The sequence below is a fragment of the Sorex araneus genome, chromosome 10 (genome assembly GCF_027595985.1).
Source record: "Sorex araneus isolate mSorAra2 chromosome 10, mSorAra2.pri, whole genome shotgun sequence".
Lineage (NCBI taxonomy): Eukaryota > Metazoa > Chordata > Mammalia > Eulipotyphla > Soricidae > Sorex > Sorex araneus.
This window is the reverse complement of record NC_073311.1, coordinates 57,551,011-57,578,636: the sequence shown is the minus strand read 5'-3', so window position 1 is coordinate 57,578,636 and position 27,626 is coordinate 57,551,011. Positions and strand designations below refer to the sequence as shown.

Sequence of the window (27,626 nt, the reverse complement as noted above, 5' to 3'; positions counted from 1 at the left end):
TGATCTAGACAACAAGAGGTACAGATATATTCAAGCAATTTTTAAGAAAAAATTGCTTATCTACTTATCTAACCTATTTGATATTTATTGAATCTTTATTTTCCCCTTTCTACTATTTATTTATTATAAATCTTCTACAAGTTCTAGAAGTTGAGTTTTAATTCCTCTAGTAGTTCAGTTGTTTATAAAACAAATATTTAGTTCTTAAAAAGTAAAATATGCAGTTGTGAATCAAGGCTCAAATCTCGGAACAGAATTCTACCCCTGTTCTTACATTACATATGGAAGAGAGACTTTGGGTGGTCTCACTACATGCCTTGTAATTAAAATACAAACCTATGTGGTATTTAAAGCAGGTGTGAGCACAAACTGTTAATTGCACTATAAATTCATGCTCTTGCACCTGAAGAGGATTCATTTGTATGCACATTTTCAAGCATATTACAAAAGAATTACCAACATATGCTGTATATTCTGTGCCATTAAGTCAGAGAATAGGCAACAGCAATTCACCAATGTAAGTATGGTGCAGGTGTTAAGTGGCATCACAGATGTGCTATGACTGAACAAATACTGTAACTCAATATAGCAGGTAGAGTTATTTTCTCAAAACTTTCTCCCAAACTGTTCTAAAGCATAAGATCATGCAATTGAAGATATGATAAAGATTGCTTTAAAGGGAGACAAATTAAAAGATAGTTAAAGAGCAGGAAATCCACCTCCACAAGGCTGTAAGTTACAATTTTCTTCTGAGGTCTTGAACTATATACCTTGAACTTTGATAAAAGTTTGATAAATCTGTTTATCACCAGGAAAGCAATCATTTCTCCAGGAGATCTTGATATTAGATGTTTAGATGTTTATACCTATCTGTGACATCAAAGCACTGCTCTAGTAAAAGATAATCAACCCAGGAAATCATTACTTGGAAAATGTTAAATTCACTCAAGTTACTTTTAATACAGTATTTATAGGAGGTTGAAATTTAGTGAAATGAGACTTATGAAGAAGTTAAAATTCAAATTATTTTGTATCCTTTAAGATGTGTACACTTTTACACTACGATAAGGAAGTCCTTAGACATAAGGTTTTGCCCTTTTAAAATTTCATCAGGTCTTAACCAATGACCTATTAAGACCACAAACTCTGTAGAAATTTTAGGGCAGATTCCTGTGGATTGGTGTTAATCTCTGTGATGTTACTGGAGAAATTGCTTTGGGCAAGAAAAACAATATTGCTACTAAACCCATAGTTGATTTGATGAGAGTGATAGCATATTCCTTTCACAATTTACTCCAGGAAATATTTATTGACTAGTATCAGCAGAAGGTTAATAATTAATTCATCAAAAATATAAGTATATATAATTAGACACCAAAGATATCAAAGAGGAATATACAGCTAGTAGGAAAAAAGCTAGTTTAAATGAGTGTCATGTAAAGCTTCTCCTAGTTTTGTTATAATCTGAGATAATTAGTTTGTCTTGGTCACTGCCAGATAGTTGGTCAAATATTGTCCTATCTGTGGACACTTTTGGTGATGAGACTAAAAGTTTAAATTGCTGGACTTTGAGAAGGATATACTCCATAATGTAGTTGGACTTGATGCAAACAATTGATAACATTGAAAGGACAATCACTGGTGATCTGGACTAAAAATACCCTGTAGATTGAACAACCATTTGAACACTTCCTTCAGTCCCTTTAATAATCTATAATAAATTTTAATGATAGATTAAGTAAAAATAAAGTTTACTAGCCTCTAAAATCCATAAGCAAATTCGTTAAAATAAATCTTTCTCTATCTCTCTACATCTCAACCTCTCTCTGTCTCTGTCCATTTGTCTCTGTATCTCCATTCTATGGGTTCTATTTACCTGGAGAGCCCAAGTACATATCAATTCTATCTGAAATAACTCAATTGGTAGGATATGGGTAATAAAGTATCTTGCAAGACAAAATAAATATGTCTATATGTTATCTGTAAGTATCGAATTACATGAACTGTGAGAAATCATCCTCTAACAAAAAAGCCCAAGAATGGAATATGTTCTTAGGTTACATAGTTTAGGTATTACCATGCTAAGGGTATGCAAAATGCACCCAGAAAGAATAATAGAGTAGGAAAGAATAGAATGGATGACAAATATCTGAGAAAAAAAGCACCAGTCAAGTACAGAATAAGACTGATTAGGATCTTTTATACATATGAACTAACATGGGCAAAAATAGAATAGGAAAGTGTCAGTACTATATTTTATGGGTGTCAACTTCCGCCCTTTTATTGAATCACTGTGAAATACAATTAAAAAGTTGTTCATGACTGGGCTTCAGTCATACAAAGTTCCAACACACATCCCTTCACCAGTGTATTTCCCACCTCCAATGTCCCCAGTTTCCCTCACTCCACCCTCATGTCCCCATCTCTAGCCTGCCTCTATGGCAGACACTTTCTGTCTATCCTATTAGGCATAACAAAAGGTTATCATGTATATCACTTTCCTTCCTTTTCAGCACTCAGTTCTTCTCCAGAGTGATCGTTTCCAACCGTCATTCTCGTAGTGGTCCCTTCTCTGTCTTAACTGTGCTCCCCTGCCCCACTTCTGGCAAGCTTTTACCCATGGACCCGTCCTTCTGGCCCTTCTTTCTACTGTCTTTGAGTAGCAGACTCATACTATCTTTGTTTTTATGCTTGTTTTTTAAATTGCATATCAATGTGATCATTTTATGTTTGTCCCTCTCCCTCTAACTCATTTCACTCAGCATGATACTCTCCATGTTCAGGATGTCTTCTGCTCTTCACGTACCTATTGAATGATGATGTGCTTACCAACTGTCCTTAGTGACACAGTCAGCAGTGGCTCATGTGTTGGAAGTGCCAGGGGTTTGGAGGAGCAACACTGTATGAATAAGTGGTCTGTCTGTGACACCACTGATGGCTTCCCAGATCATCTAAAGCTTGGACAGTCCTGTGTCCTTATTGCCTGCAAACAAACTCTGATGGATGGAGGTGAAAGGTACCATGGAAGCTAAAGCCAATTGGTTTTAGATAATGAACTGGTATGGGGGGCTGAAAATCTGAGTACTGGCTCTCTGCTGAGATGTGAACCAAGTGACTGCACGTGTGCGGCCTCTCCGTTGCTGAATGACCATGATCCTGGAGGCCACCAGCAGCTTCTTGCAGAAATGTCTCTAGACTGTGAACTAAGCCATGGCCTCATGCCGCCCCAGGAGGGGAAAAGATTTTCTCTCTTGGCTTTTCCTTTTGGTGGGTAGGAGGGCAGCATGGTGACCACCATCTTATAAGGACCACTAAAGAGAGGTATGAGCTTGCAATGATGCAACTTCTGGCAGAAATTTCCCTGGACTTAGTTACTAAAATACAGAAATCCAAGACCTCATGTCTCTTCATTTTTAGCAATGGAAAACAGATTATCCTTTGTTTTGAAAATATTCCTTTTCAGCAGGTCTGACTTTGGGGGGGAAACTCCAAACAATAATAGTGAGTTTTCTGTTGAAATATTGAATGTAATCAAAGTAAAGAGAAAGTAAAGTGAAAATTATCAGCTACACAGGAAGGGGAGGGATGGGATGGGAAGTATACTGGGGTTCTTGGTGGTGGAACAAGTGCCCTGGTGAAGGGATGGGTGTTCGATCATTGTATAACTGAGACTTAAGCCTGAAAGCTTTGTAACTTTCCACATGAAGATTCAATTAAAAAAAAAAAACTTAAAAAAAAAAGAAAATCTGAGTACCTGCAGTGATCTAGGTTCATAGACCTCTTTCCCACCTAATACCAAGTTACATGACATAATTGGTTACTAAGTGAAGTCAGTGCCTACTGCTAGTCCAGCATTAGTCAGATATTAAGAGTGTGTTTTGAAGAATAAACTGTGCTTTGCTATGAATTTATCAAAAGGATTTTAGGAAGTGGTCAAAGTGGTCATAGCCCAAGCTTATCATTAATATCATCTGATAGGTTAGGCCAGAGCCTAACAGACATAGAGTGTGGCCTATTTAGCTAATTGGATTTGTAAAGGATAGTCAGGGATGCTAAAATACCTAGGGGGGAACAAAGGCATCGTCTGGTCTAAAAATATCAAAATATAAAGAGATTAATTATTTAGCTATTTTTTGTGTAGTGAACATGCTGCCATTTGAGCAGTATAAAACTTTGTGTTTTTTTTTCCCCTATGAGTCATAAGCCAATGTTTAAATGATCGTAGAGCTTATCTCTTTCTATTCAGTGGAGTCAATTCTCTAAGTTGGTATGTTTCTAAGACATTCCTCTGATGATCATAAAGATACTGGGATAAATTCACCCTGCATTCTTTGTACTTTAGATCTTATAAGGGAAAACAGGAAATAAAAATTTTTTAGACATATTTAATTTCTCAGAGGTTTAGAATAATGATTGTTACTCCTTACTTCCATAGGGTGTTCTCATGATTTGAGAGTGGTTACCATCAGGAGTGGAATTCAGCACAAGGACTGAAGAATGTAAAATGCCTCTCAAGCAAAAACCAGGGTAGAGGTAACAGAGAAAGAATAAACAGAAGATAGATTATTACACAATAATTTTCCACTTAAAATTAGAAAAACATAGAATACTATAATACTTCAAACCAGCTGTATAAATTCTACACACTTTGATTATATAGAAGACATTTTTCACTGGAATAGCATATCAACATCACTTTATAAAAATTATATAGTAGATATGGCAGATAGTTGTAGGAATATCCTATTACTTTTTTAAAAGCTAATTAATTATGTAATAGTAACCAGCAATTCTAGTGAATATACTTAAATATACAAAGGAAAAGACATATAGAGGCTTCACAGATATGCACAGCTTTAAGTTTTTTATAAAATATGGACCAAGAGAAAAATATCACTGTCCATTTGTAGAACCCTAATACAAATTAGTTGTGAAAAAGGGACAGATCAATAACACAGAGGATAGGGAGTTTGCTTTGCACGTGACCACCTGGGTTCTATCCTGGCATCACATATGATCCTCTAAGAATGGCCAGGAGTAATTCCTGGGTGAAGAGCCAGGAGAAAATCTTGAGCATGTCCAAGTGTGACCCCAAAAGCCAAAAAAAGCCCTAAACCCCCAAATAGGTGTAGCATCTCCAAGAGATAGTATTCTAGATGAAAAGAGAAAATGTTACATACAAAATTATGAAACAGAAATAAATAAAAAATCAATCACATCTAAAGAGTGTAACCAAGAGTCATTTGGAATATGAATAATCATCTTCACATGGGAATGTCAATTTACATGAAAGATGAAAGATTGAAATCATTGTAAGTAGATATTTAATACACAAGGAAATTTAGATTTAAGGAGATATAATTTGAACAAAGTTTGAAAATATTAATAATGTTCAGACTATATCAATTTATTTTCAATTTTATTGTAATAAATTATTCCTTTCAAGGAAAAACTGAAACTTGACTATATGCTGTCAAGCAATATCTAATATTCATGGTTCATTATATTTCATTCATTGAACTATTTTCTTAAAATTTATTTTATTGATATGAGGAAATACTAAAGATTATAGGGAAATTTTATGCAATTATCATGGAGTAAGTGCACTTAGTTCTCTTATACCAATGAAGATCATTTTATGTCTTAATTAAATTTAAGTTCTTAAATTTCTCATATTTTAATGAGTACAATCAGATTGAAAATGTAGAATAAAATTTGAAGGAAACTCATTAAGCTCTTTATTCTTTCCTCTATTCAATTTCATCTTTCCAATTTTTGCCATACTCCATTAAAAATTCAAGATACAAGAAAATTTAATTAATTTAACTAAGAAAATTATAAATATGCAAACCTGAAATAGCTAAAATAATTGGGTCTTGTGTTCTTATTATAATTATTTTATAATTATTTGAAATGCATAGTGAAATTCACTTCATAAGCCTGTTTACAGGAAAGAATAAAGGAGAATGTTCTCAAGAAGCCTCTCCAACATATCTTCTAATCTTTACACTGGTGTGAAGTTTACACTGTGACAGAGTGAATCTCTCACAATGATTTAGTGTGGACATGAAGTTCAGCTACAGAATGAGGTAGAAGTATACTATGTATTCTATGAGTAGGTTACAATGAACAGGCAAGTTCTTCCTTGAACTAAAGAAACTTAAATCTTCATAGGACACTATATCAGAAACACTCTTTAGTCTCAATAAAACCTTCTTTTAGGATACATTCTTAGGTAACACCTTGATCAGAACCTTATATGAGACCCTAAGCTAGAGCTATTCCGCTAAACTACCCCTTGATTTTCAACTTTCAGAAATAATATTATAAGTGTCTGTTATAAAAACAGTTTTGCTTGACAACTTTTGGTACATTTTTCTCCCAATAATATATAATTATTAGAATGTAATAATAAAATAATTCAGCAATTCTCATCAACATATCATGTCAGAACATATGTGCATATGTTTTAGATTCAAACAACTAGGAAAGATTGAATACTTAGGTTTCAAGTAAGAATAAAACAAGCATTTATCAAATGTCAATTCTGATTAAATTATCTTTGTGACAAGTGTTCTTGGTAGTTATAACTGCAATATAAGATTTGGTTAGTGACTTGAGGCTGCAAATAGAGAATAAGAACAGAGGAAAGTGTGAGAAAGAATCCGTTTTGTTTTGAAGACACAGATTCATCAAGCAGGAAGCGTTGTATAGAGGTTAAAAAACAACAGCCTGGTATAATCTGAGGAAAGCTTATAAAACAGAGTACAGTGTGACTGACTTTAGACAACAGTACAAGATCTGTTTAGGAGAAAAGAAATACAGAAGATAGTTTTCTTAGGATAATTTAATCACTGTATCACTGTCATCCCATTGTTCGTTGATTTACTCGAGCAGGTGCCAGAAATGTCTCCATTCGTCCCAGCCTCTTAGCAGCCTCTCCTTATTCTTTCCCAATGATTGGAGGCTCTTTCAGGATCAGGGGAATGAGACCTGTTATTGTTACTGTATTTGGCATAGCAAATATGCCATGTGGAGCTTGCCAGGCTCTTCCGTGAGGCGGGATATTCTCGGTAGCTTGCCGGGGTCTTGAAGAGGCATATATATATATGTATATATATATATTTCCCTTTATGATGATGCGTTGTGCAGCTGCTTTGTGGCCACACAGTCCAGGAATATAATGAAGAAATAAGGAACTAAATTTTTAAAAACAGTGTAATAAGAGACAGTAGCATACATAACCCCAACATCTTGGTGTAGAATAATATAAAATACATACATACAAAATTGATCTCTTCAAATAGTATCCTTTAAATTGATTTATGTAACAAATATTTGGAAAGAGAACTATTAAAGCTAATGTTTACCAGTGAATACTTTGTGACTCTGAAAGTTGCTTTGCTTTAGTAAATAAGTGTAAGATTTTATAAATAACTTAAACTGGTGAAATTTATTTTTAGAATCGAATGACTTATTGTCATTTTACTTTACTAAACAAAAAACAAAACAAAAATCTGTTAAGACCTATTACTTAGGAGAGGCTATAATATATAAGGATAATATAATGATCAGATTTATAATAATGGAAACAGTATATAATAAGCATAGCAATATTAATTTTATGCAGTAGAAAGTCAGACTTGGAGAATAGATATAAATAAGTAAAGCCGAGTCTTCCATAAAAGGCCTGAATTCTAGCAGAATATTCTGATTTTAATAGTATTCAAGGGACCTACAAATGATCTTAAAGTGAATACACCTTGGCATTTTCTCTAATATGAAATGACGCTTACTATTGAGAGAACATACTAGATCATTGTACAACCATAATTCTTAGAAAATTCCTACTTATCTTGAACTGAAATTTGTCTTCCCTTAATTTCACACTTGCTCTCATGTAGCACAAAAGACTTATTAGGGAATCAGAACTTTTACAATAAAAAGAACCTTAAATTTCATCTATTTCAACCAACCCATTAATTCATATGAATTCATATGACACTTCGCCATATCTCTGAGGCTGAATAAGTCAAATGACATTGTTTGCAGGTATGTCCTCATGTCTTCTGCATTTCTCTTTACACTGTGGTCACCAGGAAGAAGTTTGTTTAAAGCTGTTTGTCTATAAAGATTGATCCCAGCTTTAGAGCTACAGTTCACGCTGTCAGTGCAAACATGTTTAAATCTTTAGTCATATGGAAACCTATTCAGAGGACATGCTATCCTTGTAGACAGGCTAGCAATTTTCAGTTCTTACCATTTTCCTTAAAGGTTAAGGTTTGGAATCCTCCTAACACTGCACTCACTCTCTTCTAAACAAGTCACAGAAGTGAATCTCCAGAGTGATAAAAACACTTCTGAATAGCCCCTTTCATGTGGAGTAAAACAGTGCTGTTGCTTTTGTTTTTTTGTGTCTACATACCGCAGTGCTCATGAGCTACTCCTGACCTTGGGGGATTAGATGGTGCTGAGGATCAAACTCAAACCTCTTGCGTGCAGATCATGAGTTCTACACTCCTCCTGCACCCAGCCTCAATGTTTAAATATTTTCCTCTTCCTTCTCTTCCTCCTCTTCTTCCTCCTCCTCTTCCTATTTCTACTCTTTTTCCTCCTCCTATTTTTTTGGGAGATCATAAGTGGTACTAGAGTCAACTGCATGCAAAGCTAGTACCTTTGCTATCTCTCAGTCCCCAATTTATATATATATATGCATATACATATATATATATAAATTTTTATTAGTGAACCACCGTGAGGTACAGTTACAAACTTATGAACGTTCATGTTTGCATTTGGTTTACATCCCTCTACCAGTGCCCATTCTCCTCTACCAATGTTCCCAGTATCCCTCCCACCACCCCCACCCCAACCCCCAACAACCCACCCTGCCTCTGTGGCAGAGCAATTCCTTTTGTTCTCTCTCCTGTTGGATGTTGTAGTTTGCAATAGAGGTATTGAGTGGCCATCAATATAGTCTATCATCTACTTTCGGCACGCAGCTTTCAACCCAAGTGGGTCCTCCCTACATTCTCTACTAGGTGTTCCCTTCTCTATCTCTGCTGTCTTTTTCCCCACCATGTGAGGCCAGTTTCCGAGATGTGGGGCAGACCTCCCTGTTCTTATCTCTACTACTCTTGGGTGTTAGTATCCCATTCTGCTACTCTATATTCCACATATGAGCGCGATCTTTCTATATCTGTCTCTTTCTTTCTGACTCATTTCACTCAACATGATACTTTCCATGTTGATCCACTTATATGCAAATTTCATGAATTCATCTTTTCGAACAGCTGCATAGTATTCCATTGTGTAGATGTACCAAAGTTTCTTTAACCAGTTCATGTGTTTGGGCACTCCATTTTCTTTCCAGATTTTGGCTATTGTAAACAGTGCTGCAATGATCCTTTCAATGTTTTTCATAGGTCTGTTACAGCTGAATTTATTCCTTAAAAAATGCTCCAAATCTCTGTTAGGTATGTCATGTCGTGACTATGCTCACCATTTTTATTATCATGTCTCCTTATGTTGCAAAGATGAATCCCATCAACATAAATTTGGAAATCTAAGTTCACCTGTGTTGAGCTGCAGGAAAATTTAATTAACTCCAATTTCTTTGATTATTCTAATGAGGAAGCTAAAGCCTCAAGGATAATGCTTCTTCACCAAGTTATTAGCTTTCTAACTTTTCAGAGAACTAGTTACTTCAACCTCTTAATTGCTTTTCTGTAGACAGTTTTACTTCCCACTTACTGTGCATTGACTGTAAGTCGGACGCCTACTCACATCAAGTTCTAACCTGCTGCATCACTGCCTTGTATTGGGTTGGGAATCTCCCGTTGAAATTCTATTTACAAGCCTCAGAGGCTTTTGGCTTTTGATAGTGTGACTGTTAGAAGAGAATTATATGCAACTTTTAGAAAAGACAAAGGCACTTCCTTGGGTAGAAGAGAAAAAGAAAGAATCAAATATGATGAGCCCTCAGGTATCTGTATTGCAAACTATACTGCCCAAAAGCAAAAGGTGGGTGGAGAGAGAGAGAGAGAGAGAGAGAGAGAGAGAGAGAGAGAGAGAGAGAGAGACAGACAGACAGACAGACAGACAGACAGAGAGACAGAGAGAGACAGAGACAGTGATAGAGAGACAGAGACAGAGACAGAGAAGCTAGACAGAGACAGAGAGACAGAAGAAAAGTTTGAGGGTGGGGGGTAGCGGGAAGGAAACTGGAGTCATTGGTGGTGGGAAATGTACACTGGTGGAGGAATGGTTGTTGGAACACTGTATGACTGAAACCGGATCATGAGCAGCTTCTACATACATATGCCCAAGTTTCTAACGCTGCTTGCTGAGTGCATGTTCCATATTCATTACTGGTTACATTCTCTTAGTATTTATGTTGGAAATAAGTAGTCCATATTTTTAGGTCTGTTTGTGGGATCTGTTCAGTTCACTGCTATATATATAGACATTTATACTAATACCAGAGAGTAAGAGAAGGGCAAGATGATATGTGGTCTCTCGTACAACATTCTGAACAAATAGACTTTTCTCCACAAATAAGTCTTTTAGGGCAGGGAGTGACAAAATCAATGATAGTTTTCAATTTTGATCTTTAGCAACATTGGCTATCTTGGTGTATGCACACTAGCACATAACAAGAGTGAAGGGGCTGAGACAAAGAGCCTAAACATGACACTAAACATTGATATTCTGATACATGTTGATTAGCATCTATAAACAAAAGTTAATTTTAGCTGAACAATGATAAAAATGACTGAGAAGACTATGCGATCACAGTGGCTTTTGTTTTAGATAAAATCATATTAATAAGCATTCAATCTATTAAATATCAGCAAATGAGTGGTAGCTTTTCTGTTCTAAATCTTCTCAATGACATTTTGAAAAAGTGAAATCCAAGAAGAGGCAGAAACTGATAAAGTTATCAGTGTTTATGTGTTAGATGTTATCAATTCTTTCCTGTAAAGGAGTCAAAATGTTATACAGATATGCGATTGTGGAAACAAGTTCCCAAAGCAGAAATTACTCTTATGTGATTCCCTATGTCAAGGTTTGTTTAACTTTAGATGGGTCACACTTTTTTTAATCCATATGCATAGTAAGTATCTCTATGGCACTATCAGGCAGCACACTACAAACAAACATTTACATACTTTCAATGGGTGAATATTTGTATTCAACACAGACATTTAGTAAATGGCACTCAGTATACTAAATGAATTTATGACTGATGATCTTTCAAGATCTTTTGAAAAACCTGTGATAGGAAAGTTAAGCTTCTTAGACCCTATATAATTTCATTCTGTATTAGACATAAATTTTCTCATTGAACTCTGTAATTTATTTGAAAAGGAATTTTTTTGTTTACTGCCTCTTTCTTACCTATAAATCATGCAATAGTATTAATTATTTTTAGTTTTGTTATCATCCACTACTTTAATTAGTCATGAAAATAAAATTTTATGTAGATAAACTTGGCAATAAATTAGCTTATACAATTCACAAGAAAAAACTGACTACTTTTTGATTCGCATAATTTTTCAGTCAATCAAACACATTTTAATAAAGAGAAAACATTTTATTTGTTTTCAAAGCTTTCAGGGACAAATATTGAAAATATGCATATAGACCTTGATTAACTTTAAATTCTTAGATTAATAATATTCAATAAATGTCACATATTCAGCATATGACAAATATTGTTATTAATTCATTAAATATGCCACAGTTATAAATGGCTTTTTAAATAATATACTTAGTTTGATGTCCATGTCATATAATAAATAGGTTTTTATATTGATAAAATAGTTTAAATGCAGGAGAAAATTAGCATTAATCAATAAATTGGTGTTATGTATTTATTTTTTTCACTTTGAATGTACAGGATGTTGGGTAATCCAGGTACTTTTTTTCCAGCAAAAAAATTTACCACTTTGGGGGCTGGATTGATAGGGCGTTTGCTTTGTACATGGGTTCAATTCCCAGCATCCCATATTGTCTCCTGAGCACTGCCAGGAGTGATTCCTGAGTACAAAGCCAGGAGTAATCCCTGAGCATTGCCAGGTGTGATCCAAAAAACAAACAAACAAAAAAAATTACCACTTTGACTCTTGCTATGTTTGACAACTCAAAAATCAACCTTTGCTCTAGTCCTTCCCTTTGATTCTTCATTTTAAAGTTGCACTTTAAATTATTTATTTAGTTTTCATTGTCCAGAGAACACGTTCCTATTTATTAATAATTTGTTAAGCAATTAATATGAATATAAGTGTTACATATTCAATTCTTTTAGAAGCATTCAAGGTAGACCCCAGAGAACTTGTAGTTCTCTGTATTTTATATGTTAGCATTATTTTTATGTCAAATTAATTACATAGTATATTTAATATTTAAAAATACATAGTATATTTAATATTTAAATTTTAATAAAAGTTATACTTATATACATTTTAATCATTTTTTACTCTTAGGGAGATTTCTAAATATCTTAAAACTTTTTCTAGAGTAGAACGTTCAAACTGAATTAGAAAGTCATAGAAAAAATGCAAAATAGGCAAAGCAATAAACAGCATCTTAGAATGGGAAATGCCATCCCTCATGGACTTTTTGTTTGGTTATGTTCTGTAGCAGCCATGAACAAGTACTGTTCAGATCACTGCTACAGGGAGCATAATTGAATATGACCCTAGCTGTGGTCCTACCACCATGCTTGCTCATAAAACACTTCTCACAGGCTGCTCCATGAGACACCTTTCAATGACCCCATTGGCCCAAATGTTCCCCACTGGCTCCATTAAAGCTTTCCTGGAATGGTACTGCATTTGTAAGGCTTCTTCCCAAGTCCTTTCTCCCCAAATCAGACATTGAGGAATCAAAATCCAAAGCTCTCTCTATCTCTCTGATGTAATCTTCACCACCCATAGATGTTCCTATGAATAAATCTTTTATGTTTCTAATAAGATCTTGTCTTCTGCTTCTCTGGTTATCCAGTCTAAGCTCTATTTTCAAGGAAGGCAAATTTCTTTGCCTGTGTTTATGTATGAACACCTCAGTTCCATGAAATGATTTTATGCAAGAGGCATTCATTTCTCATTTAATAATATTGCATTACATAAGGAACATTTCTCATTTAATAATATTGCATTAAATCTAGTTTCCTGTGGGGATAAGCAGAGATCTAGGTGCTAAGGAGACTAAGAATAGGATGCTAGAGACAAAAATAAACATACAAATAAGTATCAAATATATATACCTGCTAAGAATTCATCTAAAATTAAGAGAACAACCTTTGCTCTTACCTGATGGTAGAGCTTTCTAAGAAAACAGAATAATAATAGCCAAGACTTTGCTAATATTGTTTGAAGTTATTAAAACACTAGAAAACATAAACCACAAAACTATAAACAAAATGGAGGATAGTGAGAAGAAGAAGCGGAGTACATCAAAGGAAAACTAGCTCTAAGTAAACTCAAGTAAGTTTTGTACACTGTGGAAAGCACTTACATTTATTCTGGGTAAAATAAAAGACAGAATCAAGGAATTAATTTGGATCAGAATCTTGACTGGATAACTAGTAGAGAGGAATTGCTATTAACTGAGATGATTAGAACAGGTAAATGAGACTGCTGGTGGGAAAATGCAAGAATTTGATTTCACACTAGTAAAATTTTAGATGCTACATAGTTCTCTAAACATAAAAACAAATATCTAGGATAGAGTGGAAGGAGAGTGAACAGTGGTGTTTGACTTGCATACTCTTTTTTTTTTTCTTTTTGGGTCACGCCCAGCAATAATCAGGGGTTATTCCTGGCTCTGCATTCAGGAATTACCCCTGGTGGTGCTGGGGGAACCATATGAGATGCAGGAGATCGAGGTTGGCCTCGTGCAAGGCAAATGCCCTACCCCATTTACTATCTCTCAGGCCCAAATCTCATACTCTTAAGGATTGATAATATGATTATATTTTCTCTCTCAGTGTCCATGCTTTCATTCTTCATTGAGTAGTTCTTTCTCTTTTGGTTTCACTTAACATGAGTTCTTTTCCTCTTCCCTTTTCTCTTTCAAATCCTTCTTGTACTTATACTTAAAGGATGCTCTTTTTAGATCACCAATCACCCATCCTCATGTTTTGTTTTTCTACATAAGATTTGGGAAAGGCTTTAAAAGGCCAGGTATTCAACCATATAGTAATTTAAACAAGTGAACTATCACTCAAGGCATGCATCTCAAAAACGTAATATAAGATAAAAGTTCAGAGCCTATAGTAATACCACTATGGATACTGTAATGCCATTTGAAAAATTTCCATTGTTTACCAGTTTATGGCTATTGCAACCTACTCCAAAGACTCCAAAGACAAAACAAACACCAATTTTCCTACTGGGTCTAAATATTATGTAAGTATTATACTTATTATAAGTATGCTTATCTAAGTATAATATGCTCTCTGATACTTTTTCTCTTTTCCCAACCATCAGAATCTTTGTGAAATTTTAAAACAGAAATTTTTGTTTAACCCTGATTAAAACTTAAGTGCCAAAAGTAAGGAATTCTACAAATTTTTTTATGGGTATTAAGACGAAGAGGAACATATGAGGCAATACTTATGGAAAGTCTTTGTTAAAAGGAGAAAGTGCTCATGGTACCCATACAGATTTTATCCCATTGTAGAGAAAACAGATAAATGATAGATTATAAGATGGTTAGATATATGGATATATGCTATATTATTTTATAGAAGACTAGATGATATATTATTAAGTAAATTTATAGAGGATCGTTACACAGATTTTCTTTTTGCTATGTGCAGCTTAGTAATTAGCACATTTAGTTACTTGAAGCATTAGTACTGGACAAGGTAGTAATGTCCTGCAATAAATGTAGTGTTAGTGGAAAGTGAACCGTGTCCTTAATGAATCGTGTACTAATAACATATATAAAATCAGCCAGTTGTCTGTCCTATTTTATGTCACAGGGTCAAAAGGAACTTGTTTTGTTCATTTGTATCCAGACTTTATTAAAACATCTTAAGGTAAAATTATACTGATTTTATCACTATCTTGTATACTGAGCAAATATGACTTCTATATTTTTAATAGAACATCAATGTAGACTTATAGGACCATCCAGATCAATTAGTTTTCTATCTCAGTTCTCAGTTTGAATATCCTTTTGTCCTACTCTAGTGCTTCAATTTAGCAAGATAAAACTTCTATTTCTTTTCTGGTGGCATATTGTATTAAAATGGAGGAAAAAATGATACATTAGATAGCTCATACAAAATCAGTGACTTATATCTGTAGTAACTATTCTCCTTCTCAAAAGCTGAAGCTTTTATGTTCAAATTTTATTTTTAATCTTTCATTGCACTATCATTGAATTATGTTAATATTTAATACTGTATGATACCTTTATATATAACCTTTCCCTTATTGAAAATTAGGTTTGTTGCATAATAAGAAAATATCAGTTCTCATCTGGTTTAGAGCATGCATGCTTTTATTTTAATATAATATATAAGTTTTTGTCACTAGGAATATTTTATTTTATTTATCCTTTATAAAAAATACAGTCTTGTCTATCGTCTTTGTTTTCACCATAAGATTGATAACAGCATTTCTAAATCATTGGGCATAGCACTTTGCCACATAAAATCCACAGTTTAATATAAGTATTGGTATAGGTTCCATTATATTTGTGCAGAGTTGTAAATGTCTAAAACATTTGTTAAATTTTATAGCTGATCATGCTCAAAGTAGTCCCTTTGGTTGGGGTTATATCTAGATATTATACTATTCATGTTTAATTTCACACAGACATGCATATTAGTTCCTGTATAAAGACAGAACAGGCCCCATTTTTCTCTTCTACTTTAAAATTATATACCTAATTCTGCAATTATTTTAACTACTTTCTTCGTGGATGAGTGTATTTCTATAAGTGTGAATTATAAATTTGATTATGCCTTAGGAAATCAGAATTTCTTTCTCACAAATAAATAGGACACCTACAGCTTACAGTCATAAATGAACTGTTCACGTATATTCCACCTCAGTGAAATGTCATATTTTACTAATATCATATGCCTTTATAACTGTAAGCATGTTGTTTTTCCAGAAGGCTAGAAGTTAAGAGAAATAGCACACTTATTATTTAACCTGATATATACAAAGGACTTATAAATAATATGATGACATTCATACTCTAAATTTTTCACCAAAAGAATCAGCTGCATTTTCAAATTGCTCTCTTACATCCAGGATTTTCATAGCAAAGGAAGCTGACACTGATCCTGGTGTCAGTCTGTTGACTTTTATTAATTTATGTTTAATTTTTTTTCTGTTTTGTGGGTCATACCCAGCAATGGCAGGCTCAGGAATCAATCAGTGCCCTGAATTAAAGCCCAATTAGCTGTGTGAAAGGCAAGCACCCTACCCATTGTACTATATTTCTGATCCTGTTTAATTTTTCTATTCTTTAATAAACAAATATAACTATTTATTAAATTACATCCATAGGTATTATCATGTAGGATGCTAGGAAATTATAAAATAAACGTATCTCTCCAGAAATGACTACAATAAAAATGAGTTCCTAAATTCATGCCATTTAAAAAATTTTCTTACATTTTATTAATACTTTTGATTGAGAGTTCCGGTGAGTCCCGGGAAGGAAGGGGTCCCGCCTGTTTGAAGGGACCTGGCATAGACAACTGAAGCTCAAGTGTGAGCGGTCCCGGAGCGTGTACCTGTTTGATCGGAATGGAGTGTGACTGCATTACAGCGAGTGGAATCGCAAGAAGCAAGTGGGGATCCCCAAAGAGGAGGAATACAATCTGATGTATGGAATGCTCTTCTCTATCCGCTCCTTTGTCAGCAAGATGTCCCCGCTAGACATAAAGGACAGCTTCCTTGCTTTCCAAACAAGCCGCTACAAACTCCATTACTATGAGACACCTACTGGGATCAAGGTTGTCCTGAATACTGACTTGGGCGTGGGACCTATCCGAGATGTACTGCACCATATCTACAGTGTGCTGTATGTGGAGCTGGTGGTGAAGAATCTGCTCTGTCCATTGGGCCGAACTGTGCAAAGTGAGCTCTTCCGCTCCCGGCTGGATTCCTACATCCGCTCACTACCCTTCTTCTCCGCCCAGCCTGGCTGAGGGAAGCAGCCTCCCCCATCCCTCAAGAGGCTTTTCCTAACATATGCCACCAAAGGACTCCACTGCCAACCCTTGTATCCCAAAGCCTTCAACAGAAAGCAGCCTTCCTGATGACAGGAGGACCAAGTCCTTTCTCCAGTTTTATCCCCTCCCTGAGTGCAAGATGTACAAAATAATAAACTTTTTGTCACCCTCTGAAAAAAAAATACTTTTGATTGATTTCATTTTGGCTTTGGGTCACATCCATTTGGGCTTAAAGCTCAAGCCAGACTCTGCACCAGCAGGAATCACTCCTGGAAGTACTCAGGGGACTGTATAGGATGCTGGAGTTCAAATCTGGGTCAGAAATTTTCATACAAGGCAAACTCCCTCCCTGCTGTACTATTTCTTCCGTCAGTTAATTCTTTTTTTTTTTTAAATTGAATCAGTATAAGATAGACCATTACAAAGCTGTTCATGATTAGGTTTAAGTCATACAGTGTTCCAATGTTCCAGCCCATCCCTCCACCACTGTCAATGTTCCTAGTTTCTCTCCAACCAGGATCCCAATCCCCCTCCCCCTGCCTGCCTATATGTCAGGCACCTTTCTTCTTTCTCTCTCTCTTTCTCTCCTTTTGTGCATTATGGTTTACAATACAGGTGCTAAGAAGTCATCATGTTTGTTCAGGGTGTTCAGTATTTTTATGAGGAAGGTACATCTGGAGTAGTTTTTTTTTAAAACTGGGTGGCAGCTTTGGGGGATGGATGTGACTGATAGGACTTCTGGAGGTACAGGGAGGTGGGGGGAAGTAGCTCACCCGACCCCAATGAAGCGTGAAGTCACAAAACCCTCATATTGAAATTTTCAGTCAATTAATACCTCAGTGAGGTCCATCCTGCACACACCATGTCTCTGGGCTCCAGTAGCGACTTCCAGGGAGCAGAACCGAGGCCATGCCTGCTACTGTTGGCGGTTCTGGCACTCTTGAAGGGTTCCGTCCCACCAGTTCCGTCAGAACCATACAGAAGGCACATGATCCCATCCTCGGTTGGCACTCAGCAATGTTTTCTTCCATAAAACCTGCAGGTGGCGCTGGCAGTATGAGAGCTGGCCTGGTGAAATGGTGGTAGGGACGCCCTGGTGGTGACGAGTTGCCTGAGCTGGCCTCCCTGGTGGAAACCCGGGTGCCCTCTCAACGCCAGGACCCATGCTCCATGATAGCGCCCAGCTGGACACCAGGCTCAATTCATTCACACTAAACTTCTGCTACCACGCAACTGACTGCCCATAGCACTGAGGTGGGCTCCTTCAGCTTTGGACCCCCCTGTCTTCGTGAGAGCCCCTCCAGCCAGCACTCTGCCACATCACCAGTTTGCTTCCACTTGAAGCCACTCCTTTGCAGAGAAAACGTTCAAAGGGCACTTAGAGTCACTGTTGTAGAAATTGTATGACCCCATCGGTCCTGCTGTTCAGCACGCTGAGAGCTGTCACCTCTCTGCCAACTCTGGTGCCTGCCGACTTGCCCCACCTTCTTCTCTCCAGTTCATAGCCACCTTTGACCATTGTATTTCATTCCAAAGGTTCGGTTTAATAATCACTGAACTAGTTCTCTGTTTTGATGTGATAAAGACGCTGCTGTAAGGGTTCTGCACATCCTTATGACGGAGTGGCTTGTGTGAGAAACACTCTGACTCTTTGGCTTGTTGAACGCTGCTGGTCAGAAGATATTTGGAGAGCTGCTGAAGCAACCGACTCAATGAGGATTTTAGGGATCCATATTAAAATGGAGGAAAACCCATAGTCCTTTGTCGAAGCCTAAGAGATCTTGCCATTACTAGGTTTAGTCTATGAGTCTGAGATCCCAAATCTTGCAAGCTGAAGGTTACCATTAGCAAGTCAGAAGTCCTGACTCTTAAGTCCACAACGTAGAAGAAAAAAGCTCTTCAGCTGACAATGCTGGAAAACATGGCTCTCAGATGCAAAAAAGAAAAAACAAGATCAATATTTAAGACCAGGCATAAAAGTTTATTCAAAATAGATTAAATATTAGCTAACATACTCTGAACTATAAAATTCATAGAATGAAATATAGGTGATGCACTTGAGAACCGCAACCTGTTCTATTGGGAGATCCAACTCCAATGGCAAGAGAAACAAGAGCAAGGATAATCAAATGAAACTACTTTAAATTAAGAGGCGGTGGCACAGAAAAAGAAACTGCCACCAACAAGGCAACCTAGCAATTGGGAAAAGAGTTTTGCACATCAGACAGTTAAAAAGGGGTTAAGATACTGGAGAGATTGTACAGCAGGTCGGATTCTTGCCCTGCATGTGATCAACCTGGGTTCCATCCAGAACTATATATGGTTCCCTAAGTTCTGCTGAGACTGACGCCTAAGTGAAGGGTCAGAGTAAGGCCTGAGCCCCACCAAGAATGGCCCTAAAACAAAAAAATTAAGAACAAATATAAATATGTATTCATGTACAAAATAGAAAATTTTCACAACTCTATGACAAAAATATAGGCAGAAAATTAAACATGAATTGACTATATTCCAGAGATAACATAGATGGCCCAGAAGTGCATTGAAAAATTCTCAATGTCACTTATTATTAGGGAAATTTTAAAGCCACAATGAGTCACTATTAAAATGAGTCTAACAATGTAACTCATAAACATTTATTTTAAAGATATAAAGGCAGTAATTCAAAAATACATTTATATCCCATCATACATACCAGCATTATTAACAATATGCAAAACATGGAATTAACCTAAAAGCCTAATAACAGATGACTGAATACTAAGGCTATTGTATAATAACTAAATAGAATACTACTTTTCCATGACAAAGAAAGTGTGTCTTTTGGCACAAAATTAGTGGGACATGATGCAATTATCCTTAATAAATCAAAGAAGTGAGAAATAGCTACTAAATAATTATAATTAATATGTAGAATGTGAATCATTAAAGCAAATAAACTGACAAGAAACAACAAGAATACCACTAGGTTCTGAAAACAAAATTTCTTACCAGAAGGAAAGCAAGAGTGGTGGAGGGAGTAAGAGAAATAAGTAGAGGATCTTCAGTGGGTGGGTTTGTTCACCTGAAAACAGATTTTCCTAAATTGGTGGATTCTTGAGAATGGCATGAAAGATTTGCATATAAAATCGGAAGATTAAAACTTAGAGTTTATTGTGCAGATCAAGTAGAAGGGTCTGTGTCTCTCCCCAACGCGCAGGCCTCTTTTTAACCTGTGAACAATGTCATTGGTCCTATCCCTGATGCTACCCCATCCCATGAACACTCTTCCTGTCTTGTCCCAAGCAGTGTACTCACCTCTGAGCATGACAGCCACATCCTGTTCTCTTGAGTTTCTCTTTCTGTCATGTGTTGGCTTCTCTAGCTTCTGTCCACTAACACATGGACGCTATGAGATCCCTGGGCTCTGGAGCTGTCGCTAAAAGAAGGACTTGAAAAGAGAGTGAAAAAAGAGTTCAGAGAGAGAGAGAGAGTCCAGAGAGACTCCAGAGAGAGAGAGAATCCAGAGAGACATAGAGAGAGAGAGAAGGAGGAAGCTGGGGGTTTCCTTTCATCCACTCCATATCTCACCCCCAACCATCCTATTCTGCATTCTCATTGACTCCCTATTCCATGACTCCCTATTCCATGGGCGAAATTTAGGGTGACTCACTAATTTCGCTTGACGCCCCACACTTCCACTCTTGCTGCACTAGAATTTGGGTGGTAGGTGCAGTAAAAGTTATGCAGTTATAGAATGATAAAGCTGAGTGAAATCCCATAATCTTGTTAAACAACACCAAATCAGTAAAAAAAATTTTAATCAGGATTATTTTTAAGGAAAAAAAGTCCAGCTTCTCAGAATGCTTAACTAATTGTTGCCGTTTTATTGTGTATGTCTAAGACATAAAAATCTGTAAGCATTGCATATAAATGTTTGCTTTGCAAACTTTTATTCAATATTTCACACATATAAATTGTTAGCCTGATATGAGTGATATGTCATTTTCTTTCAATCAAGTTTATTAAAAAAAATAATTCATCCAGGATATGAGACTACATTGACTGGCTATGTTTTGTTTTGTGTTTTTTGAAAATAATTCCAGCATGTTTGAAACTTCAGTAAGTTATATAAGGTAGGAAGCAGCGTTTTAACCACCATGCGCCTTAATGTAAGTGGGGGATAGGTCAGTGGAAGTATATGTTTATCTCTGTCCAGTCGCCAGTTTCATGAAGAATTTCATAATGATTCTCTCTCCTATAAGGAAGGCAAACATTCTAACTCCTTGCCCACTCTGGTTCTTACAAGAACACTGTTGATGTAAGTACATAACGTATAGTGGCTAATTCTGTTAGTCTTAACAGGAAAGTGACAGCCCGGAGTCAACTCTATTGATGTGTAAACTCTGCAGGAAGTCACATAGGAGGTTTAATCTTTGAAGTTTGTTTTAAAAACCTACTGTGTTTACAGCGTTGATAAGAGACTTGTCATTTTATTAATGATGAGTGACCAGTTGTCAGCACCTGAGAAAAAAGTGACATGCTATCGGTAAATGAACATGAGGAAAAGCAAATGTAGATACTTATTTTAAGATATAATTAAAGTTTTCCAGATAGCAACTAGGAAAAGCCAGTCTGACACTGTGACTGAATGTTGACAGAAAATATTCATATCAATAGAAATATGCCTAACCACTTCATGTGTGTATATATGTGTGTGTCATAATATAAATTGTTTCCAATATAAGTGATTTCTATATGAGCTCTTCTTTAGATTTAAAAAATATATGGGGTTGTTTTACTCTTTGTCCTCAACAACATATCATAAAAGTGTAAATGTATGGAATGTATATAGAGAATGTATATTAGGAATGCCTAATACACTTTTCAGCAATGTTTCAGCAATTTCAGCAATGCTCAACTACCAAACTTTCTTTTCCTAAATAACTTTTATTTCTAAATGAATTTGAAAGTTTTAAAAGTGCTACTCTTTTAGAAGTCAAAGAAAAGATGATGATTGTCAAAAATATCTGAGTACCTGGAATAAGCCACTTAGCTACATTAAGTGACAGGGGGACTATGTATGAGCAGGTGAACATCACCTCAGCTAACCCGGAGAAAACTAGAAATAGTCTCTTGATATCTATTGAAATTCTCATGTTTCTTTAGAAGAGTTCTCCTCTATAGATATTTTTCTTGTATCCTAATCTGACAAACAGGCAATTTCTTACATTGCTGCTTTAATTGTATCTTTTCTTTGTATTTTGTCCACATTTGACTGTGCTCATGGCTTACTCCTGGCTTTGAATTCAGGGATCACTCCTGGATGGCTCAGGGGACCATATTGGGTATCAGGGATGGAGCCTTGGTTGGCCAGATGCCCTAGCAAGTGCCTTACCCATTGTATTATCTATTTAGCCCCTGTTACTCAAATTTTAACTTAAAATCAAAATAAGGTATTAGAATCCTATATGCATGAAAATCTTATCATTGACAGCACTGTACATAATTTTATTTCAAATAAAAATTAAGAAATAAACCAATGTTAAACCATACAAAAAGAATAAAAGTAAAAATTGTGAAATCTGGGAACACAAGACACAAGAGTAGAGAAAGATTATTGGGCACTTTGTATGATTACTGCTAAAAGCAAAGGGTGAGTCAAAGAATCGTAGGATGGTATGAGAGAACCAACTTTTCTAACTTTCTTTTCCTTAATGATTTATCCTTTATCTTATTTATAGAAAGAAAAGACAGTCTCCTGGTATCCTCACTTTATCCCTCTGACAAGTAATATGAAATAATTTTTATTTCATTGATTTTTCTAAGATGAAATCAGTCACTGCCATTCTAAAATACATCATTATATATATATATATATAGATTTGTGTATATGGATAAATTTATGGTAATTAAATGGATGGATGAATACATGGTATATGAAAAACAGATATACATGATAAGTAAGGTTACTAATTTTTACAATTATTTATTGCACTATATATCTCAACCTCAGGGACATGGATAGAGGCATACATGCCTACAAATTTCATGTGTGCAAATGGGAAGAAATAAATATTGGGCACAAGGAACCCATTGCATTGCAAAATAATTTCTGGAATTTCTTAAACATATACTTCCTAACTCAATCCTTACCCTACAAATTTTTGTTTTAACAAATGTAGTTCATTAGCAGTCTGGTTATCATCAACTATCTATGAATTATTTTATCTAACTTACACTTTATTAGAAATGACACTATGTAGTTTGACTATAAACCACAATCTAATTATTTCAATGGAAATTAAGAATCCCTTAAAAATGTTGACAATAATATTTCTTTTAAGATTACATATTTAGGTGAATTCTAATTGACTCAATTTCAGGGAAGGGTCTTGATTTGAAGAACCATTTTTAAAAATTGGAATAAAGATACACCAAAGCCATGTTTTTGGCATGACTTATTTACTCCTTCTGACTTCATTATTTGACTGAATTCTAGTGGAATATAAGTTTTAATTGGTCAGATCATCACTTTCCATTCAAAATTTTGTGATGATTGTGCATTTCTTGAGATTAAATATCTAAATTAGTTCATTGGCTCACTGATTTCTGACTTTCTTTTCAGTAATCTATACATCTCACGTGCAGTATATGCCCCTCCAACACCCTACTCACTCCCATTGATTGAGCTTGACCAATATGCTTCTGCTTAGAGTCTTCTTTTCTTTCCTTGTTTTGTTCAAGACACTTGATTAATTGCATTTGATTTATTTTTCCATGAAATGACACACATTCCTATTTATTAGTTCAACATGCACAGTTTCTTTAACACCCCAACCTTCTACTTTGATCTCTTTCCCCTTTAATTCATCAACTTCTCATAGTCTATCCTACTTACCAATTTAACAACTTAATGTACATTATTTCTGCCCATATTAAAATGTTAGTCCGCTAATCAAGGACTTTGGTCAATTTTATTCAGCTTTTTATATGCCAAAAACCTAGTAGTGCCTGAATTCACAGTGCATAAATTAGTGGATTCTTTTAGCTTTGAAGTTTTTTTAAAGACCTTAGTAACTTTATTTATTATACTTTAACATGCAAATATCTCTCACAAATATAAGTACAAAGGGTTACAAAAAATACTCTCTATGGGACACTTCCAAGTATAAACTCTCTTTAGAGAGCTGTACTCTACCAAATTGTCAAGTGACTTCTATGTCAAAACTGTCATAGAGCTGCCTAAGCTGATGTCATGAAGATGCTACAAAACTTGAAATTACTAATCTTCATGACAGTTTTCGTAGAGCTGTTAATATGCAATTGGCATATTCCATTGTTTAAACTCAGGTGCTTCAACGATTCTTATAGTTAATCATGAAACAACTTCAAAATGACAATTTGATAATGTGTCTAGGCAAAATCTAATTCTTCAAGAAAACTCTCAAATTAATCAATGCCAGAGTAAGGAAATTGTACAAATATAATCTTATTGTGAGCTGTTTTTTAGTCACCAAAAGATGACTGACTCAAATCCAAGTTATATGTAATTTCTAATTTGTTTGCAAAATTTGACAGAGAGGGAACTATAAAAGAGAGAATATTATGTAATTGTTGCCTTAAAACTATATACCCCAGAGTGATTAATGCATCTAAGAAGAAAGCAGAAAGAATCTTTTCTTGCATTTTTATACTTCAGCTACACTTTCTATCTTTATTCTTTCTTAATAGCAAGTACTTCCGTCTATGAAAAGAACAAAATAGAGGAAGCTTTCCAAGAAGTCATTTAAATTACATGAAAACTGTGGCTTAGCTGGAGGTGCCATTTGGATTATAATCCTGAAGAGCATGCTAGTGAGAGTGGGCTTTCTGTTAAAGCCAAAATGTGGAGTCATCAGAAAAGCAAGACAAATGAAAGAATATGTAAGGAAGAAGATAAAAGAACCAGAAAGTAAGAGATGTCATGTAACAAAAACTGATAGTATTGTTTATACTGTTGTCACCTACTACAAAATTTAGATTTTGGTATTTATGGTACTTGTTTTCCATAAATATAAAATCTAAGGAATTAAGTTATATCCCTACCTTCATCCCAAATGCAATGAACCCCATATAAGAGCTTCACACACCATACATAACCAGGAAATGCTAGCATTACAGAAAATAAAGCTTAGGCTCATATTTTGAAGAGAGTGTTATTTTTTTCTATAAACCCATAGGATAGTCTATAACCAGATGTTATCTTAAGATAAACAAGAAAGACTCACATAAAAATGCAAATAAAAGTACTATTAAAATTATAAATTTACATGAAAACTTTTATTTAAAAGAACATGCACAATATGGCATGTTATTGTGCATGAAGTTTTGGATTCTTTGGCATCTATTTTTAGCTAGAAATTAATTTTTCCCTATAATTTCAGTCAAGCCTACACAGGTGTTGCAAAGGACAAAATTTAGCAAACTTATGTGGGAAATAAAGGAAGAAAAGGTTTTAAAAGTGAGCACAAGAAACAAGGTTGTGAGAGAATGCATGTTATACTCAGTGCTATGCGGAAATTACTGTATTGCTCTTTATAGAACTGAATACCATTACCACCCACCATGTCATTTCTGATACAGAATCACACTTTGCCTTGTTCTTTTTGACTCAAAAATAATTATTGCCTGTGTTTGTGACAGTAATAAAGATAATAATAATTTGCTCTTATAGCATATTTTTCCTCCTAAGAGTTTAAGCACATTGGAGAAAACTATTCCACTTGTCTTCATAAGAACCTTGCAAAGTGGGTATATAGAGATAAATGGCCATAAAAGAGGAATAAAGGAAAATGTTTTAACCTGGAGAGTTAGATTCTTATTCATCTGGTTGTCTGAGCCAGAGAAATGGAGTCTGCATCATGAATATAAGCTGGAAATTCTCCCAAGATCCCAAATATTTTTTTCATGATCTCTGAGGTAAATGCTGAACATTTTTATTGCCTGAAATTTTGACCTGACTCAAATTGAGATATATTGTTGAGTTTTCTATGTAATGATATTTTCCTGAAAGAATAAAAATACATTCTTAAATGACTTTTGGCACATCTAGTGGCATAGCCCGTACTTAAAAATCACAGGGTCACTTAATCTGTATGTACTTCCTAGTTACAGCAAGTTTCATGTGTTATTTAAGGCTTTGAATTAAAGATATATATATTAAGTTAATTATTTGGGGAATATTGCACTTAAATATTTATAAGGAGACATACATGTAAGTAGATCCTTATAGATTACTTATAGATTATGTGAAATTATGTCTAGATCTAGCAAATGAAAGTCTTATACTTCTAAAAGAATATTTACAGAAGAATAATATTGACCCCAATATATGGTTTGATTAATTAATCCTGATGCGCAAATGGCTGCTAAATTTTCTAGACTTTGAAACAGGTTTAATCACAAATTTAAAGCTTTGGGGAATTTTTTCAAATATAAAAAAAGTCTTCTTCAATCAAATTTGTTAAATCTCTTAATTCATTTTATCTTGTGAGATATAGTGATCCTTAGCTCTTCCTATAAATTAAGTGTTCCACTCATTTAATTTGTATTAAAGAATGTTGAACACTGATGTGCCATTTAGAGCCAGCAAAGTTGAAATCTTAGTTTGTTCTTTGAATGTGTGAACCAATATGTTGTTTAAACGATAGCATTTTATATCACTATAGTTATAATCTATGAAATGATTTTGGATTTATCAGGATCAAATATTTTGTCTTCAGATATACTTACCGATTCTAACTTTATAAAGAAATAAATGCAAATATGAGGCTATTTCCATTCTGACAACAAGTAATGTACTGTTTTGAAAATGCCATATAGTGTCTCGCATATTTGCAACAGTTACAGCTCACTTACAAAATAAATGCTCACTCTAACTATGCAGCCAAGGATATTTTATTAATACCAACTTTACATATATTGGCAACCTTTCCATTTTAATACTTAAATTTTATAGCTCTTTGACCCACTCTTTATTTTCTATTGCATAATATTTTCCATTGTATTGCAGATATTGACAACCTATTTCGAATTCCATGTGGCACCAAGAAAATTGATAGAAGGATAAATATGCATAGATGGGTAGGTCTGTAAATAATGAGAGAGATAGATAAATGGCTGGCTGGCTCGCCATAATGGGGAATGGGATATAGAAGAAAAAGTACAGAGAAGTAGAGAGGGTAGAAAACAAGAGACGTTGTAATGGAAAGAGCCATGCTGGAAAATTGTACTATTAACTTCATTTTATAATTTAATAAAATGACTCTAGCAGGAATTAAATCCATTGTTTCATACAACATTCTAATATAAAGCGTTGCGTAGCTCTGCTCAGATTTCGAAAGCAGCAAGAATGGGGAATAGATTGAGGGCTACATTAGGACCTACACTGAGCCAGAAT

At 35.0% G+C, this 27,626-nt stretch overlaps 1 pseudogene; it reads left to right on the top strand.

Annotated features, from left to right (window-relative positions):
* Positions 1–2,816: 2,816 nt before the first annotated feature.
* Positions 2,817–17,237, top strand: LOC101540394 (trafficking protein particle complex subunit 1-like; annotated as a pseudogene).
* Positions 17,238–27,626: the final 10,389 nt, after the last annotated feature.